Genomic DNA, 5,000 nt, shown 5'->3' on the forward strand with positions numbered 1-5,000 from the left:
TATATATATATATATATATATATATATATATATATATATATGCAACATTGTTTTTGTGTGTTCCCTAATATGAACGAGTTGTGTGGTTTTATCCGGTTATAAATTACTCTAATTAATCGACAACTGTCATCTTATCGTAGCCCAGCACATAGAGGTCGGAAGGCGACCGAACGAAAAGTTCAATGACAGTTGAAGACCTTTATAATATCTGCGTGTGTTCAGTGTCATTGCAGTTCAGCTTTGCCTGAGATCGTCGCCATGTTTCGACATGCAAGCCTCACAGGCCTGTCATATTATTATTATTATTATTATTATCATCATCATTAGTGTTGTGATTACTATTATTATTATTATTATTATTATTATTATTATTATTATTAGCATTGTTGTTATTTCATCGGATACAGTACGGAATTTGCATCAATTTTTTTTATATTTTTATCTTTTTTTTTAACTATTTTCTTCTTCAAAAAAATTCCAGAATGATGAATTTTTATTGGACATCAATTAAAACCATTTCTACAAAAGACGGAACTAATATCGGTTTATTTTTAACTCAAAGCTCAAAAGTGTTACACTTTTAAGACAGCGGAATGGCGAATATTTTGACGTCCATGTCTTTCGCATTACAATTAGCGGCAGGGGTGAAATTAAGATGCGTCAGCTCGAAATTGAAACCCGTTCCCTGTTTCCATCTGACATTACCTGGTGGCTGCCGCAGAACGGGAATAAATATGACTAACTGCAGTTAGCTTATGTTGTTGTTGATACTGTTGTTGTTTTTGTTGATAATGGTGCTAATGTCATTGTTGATGTTGGTTTTGTTGTTTAGCGCAGTGTCAAGTCTGATCGAGCAAACCTATGATCCAAGACAAACTAGTCGTGACCATCCCGTCTTTTGGGGATGTAGAAGACTATATCATCCAATCTGTCCTTGAAGGCAGCGGCGTATAATTTGAGCGAAATATGTTTGCTGTTTTAGGCATGTCGAGCGGACGTGGAAATGTTGTTTCGTTTGGTCGAACATAAAAGAAAACTCAGAGAAACGACAACCGCATCCAAAGTTGTTTTCTCAAAGAACATCAAAGGGATATATTAACGGACTTTGTGTGTGTGTGTGTGTGTGTGTGTGTGTGTGTGTGTGTGTGTGTGTGTGTGTGTGTGTGTGTGTGTGTGTGTGTAGGTCTACATTGTGCAACATGTCCCTAATATAGAATGATAGGATGTAATTTGACGGAGATACAGTTAATACAGTTATTATTTCTAGCATGTCGAGTGACCGTGCAGAGGCCTTCTCAAATTGGCTCTCATTAAATTTTGTTATTTTTTTGTTTAGCCCCAGGTCAACTCAGATCACTGTTGAAAAGTGTTCCATATGAGACTAATAGATCTTTTTGTTGTCTAATATTTCCTTTATTTCACGTGGGAAGATAAGATTTGGTTGTTATTTCTAACGCGTCGAAGGACTATAGAGGAACCAGCTGAATAACATTGATTTCACGTTACTTCTTAGACTAGATCATGATTCAGTATAAAATCATTCTCCCCTCTTTCTATCTCCCTCTCTCTCATTCTCTCTCTCCCTCTCTCTCTCATTCATCGATATCGTTAACGTCAATGGTATCAATGAAGCAGACACGCTAGAACAGTGATTCTCAATCACTTTTTATTTATCGACCCCTTTGATCCCTATTTTATTCTGGTGGACCCCCGCCTAGGCATTTTGATGTTTTAAAACTCGTTTTATACATAATACAGTTCTATATTTAAGAGATGAAGAATTCTGTACATTATTTACATTATTTACATTTGATGTATATTTGTCCTCATCTTTTTTGTTGTTAACACCTTCATCAGGTGTCTTGGGGAAATTTCGAACTTGGGTTCTCATTTCTAAGGTATTTTTCGATATTATTATTATTATTATTATTATTATTATTATTATTATTATTCAGATCACTGCCAGGAATCGAACTCGTAATCTTGGGGTTAGAAGCCCGCGCTCTTAACTACTACGCCATATGCCCGTGCATATAGTAGAAAAGATTATTAGCTCTGGCTAATTTTAGAAATTTTATATCATAAATCGCAATTTTTGAACTACAAAAATATTGACTGTCTTTGAAAACTTTTTTTTTTCTTTTTGCATTTCTCATGTATATCATTTATTGATATTTCATACACATTTGCATTTGATACTATAGTTTCAAAAAAACTGAAACGTTTATTATTGCAACATAAGGACACAGGAAATGTGTCAAGGCCGACAGGAAGCAGTGCAGCTTCCTAGGTCTAACCAACAGTAGTATTATTCCCTTCAGGGAACTGTCACATTAAGTTGACAGCATACAACCACTTCGTTTATTATCACAATTGATAAGAAAAGGAGAAATATGCTTTTTTTCAGCGATCCTCATTTGGGACTTTTCGAAAAATTTATAATTTCCAAAATAATTCCCAAATGAAGAAAATTTAAATACTATATATTATTTCAACTCCTAAGACACCAAAAAATACGAATAAAAAGATTTGGCAGTTAATGGGTTAATTCTGACTTATTCGTATGGAAGAAATCCTTATGCAAACTTTATTCTATCTACGGTCGATAAGTACCAGTCATTGATCAGGGTTGTTTTGTCGACGCACAACTTCTACAGATTCATTGCCTCGTGATTATCTCAGAAACAATTATTAAATGCTTTAATGTCAAAGTGAGAAGTTATTAATATATGACAAAGATTCTTGTCCAAAATATCCGGTGAATGCTGCAAGAAATAACCACAACCTGTCGCATTATTCAATAAAATACAAGTTTTTTCGTTTCATTTTTGCATAAATGTCATAAAACAGCAGCCGCCATGTTTCTTTTTTTTTTTTTACAATTTTTTTTTCCTTTTTTGCATCTCGTTGTTCTCTGCGCAAACTCATATTAATGAATCCTTGATCAATTATAGTTTAATTATCAATGAAATGTTCTATCATTTTTTTTTAATTGCTATTTATAAAGCAAAATAAAAGTAAAACAAACCGAAATAAATTAACGATGCCGTTGTTATTAGTATTGTTGTTGTTTAACCTCGGGTCAGCCCGATCCAGTTGACCTCTAATCAAAGATGTTCCAGCCTGCACATCCGTATTTGGGTGGAGGTGGCCACATTTGCGATTACATTATCTTTCCTCATTTACTATTCAGATGTGTAATCATGAGATTTGGCTGGTATTTCTAGCAGGCCGACTGACCACATTAGTTTGCTGCTTAATAATGTGCGCGAAATAGTTTTCAGTTGTCACTGATTTATGAAGATATAGCAGTTTCTATCCGATCGTAATTCTGCTCTATCGCTGGCTTTGTCCACCTTGTAAAATATATACAAAGGTACAACATACTCGTTGTACAACATCAGATCATGATGTAATAGCGATGAATTTAGACGGATTATCCTGAATTATTTATCAGTTCCACCGGTTTCTAAGATTAGGTAATTTTTCAGTTAGATTTCCAAATTATAAAAAAAAAAGCCCCTATGGTCGGTTGACTTCGCTAAAAATAACAAGTAAACCTCTTTCAAAATCTACTCTTTCTTTCCAAAACAGAATAACACACTGAATAATGTATTCCTAGATACATCATACCTGAAAAAGGACAGAATGGCCGTTGCTAGAAACATTTGCTCAGAGATGTGATAAATTTGGGCAAACTTTGAGTTAAAAAAAAAACAGCAATGACAATAAATCAGGGTTAAAGATGAAATTATGTTTTATTTTCAGTTATCAAAACCAAGACTGGTTGTATTGTAATATCATCACAAGTCTTTAACTGCTCTGTTTATCATTTAGAGTCTCAGCAAGGAACGTTGAACTGGCACTTAATATTGATTTCAAATTTTGGCACAAGGTCATCAATTTCGGAGTAGGGAGTAGTAAGTCGATTACATCGGCCCCCAGTACGCAACTGATACTTATTTTAACCACTCCGAAAGGATGTAAGGCAAAGCCGACCTCGACGGAATTTGAATTCAGAACGTAGCAACGGACGAAATGCCGTTCAGTATTCGCCCGAGACGCTAACGATTCTGCCAGCTCGCCGCCTTATTCTGGCATTTAATATGGAAAGATCGGCTGAGTACTTAGAGCTGTGAAGCTCAAGCTTGCATATAGCTCATCAGAATCGATAAATTAAGTACCAGTAATAAACTGAGGTAGAGTTAATAGGTTATAGTAAATTTCAACTGAGCAGAGCTTCATTTTAGAGAAAAAGAATTAATTTTATAAATTTTAAATACATTAGTATCTTAAAAAGATTGGAGGTAAACCCCGATATAACCGACACTCCAGTCCTTCTATGAAACTCAGAGAAACCTTTTCCGAGTCTTTTTATTTGGTATTGAATGAAATTAAATCCCTCGCACGTGTCGATCACGTTGGCACACATGTGCGAGTTTTATACGCTTTTAATATGATACTGTGCTAAATATGATAATTGGCTAAAATGCAACTCGCCAACAGCCTGTCTACTTTACTGTCTGTTATCACTACTGCAATGGTATTCACTCCTTTAAACCAAAGAGTAACTAGCTACCAATACAGAGGCCTCTTCGAGTCCCACTCAGTCAACCTTTCGCCATTCATCCTCAGTCTTACCCCTCCCCTGGTCTCGCGTCAATTCTTCGATCCAATCCCTATAACCAGCCGTGTAAACCCTCTGGAATTATTTCTCTCCTATTTTGTTTCCTACTGATATCTAATTACAGATATTGAAACATCAGGGATCGTGGGAGGGCCTCCGAAGATCAAGGTTAGAGCCCCTTCCTCAGTGGCTGGTACATATAATGCCCAGTGTAAGCAACATGTGGGTTACCACAGGCAAAGACATGAATGTGGGGTTAAGAAATTTGCTTCGCAACTACGCCGAATCTTTAGCACGCCGAACAGAATGCTTAGCGGCATTTCGTCCGTCTTTATGTTTTCAGTTCAGATTGCTCCGAGGTCGACTTCGTTTT

This window comes from Octopus bimaculoides, chromosome 8 (genome assembly GCF_001194135.2).
Source record: "Octopus bimaculoides isolate UCB-OBI-ISO-001 chromosome 8, ASM119413v2, whole genome shotgun sequence".
Classification (NCBI taxonomy): domain Eukaryota; kingdom Metazoa; phylum Mollusca; class Cephalopoda; order Octopoda; family Octopodidae; genus Octopus; species Octopus bimaculoides.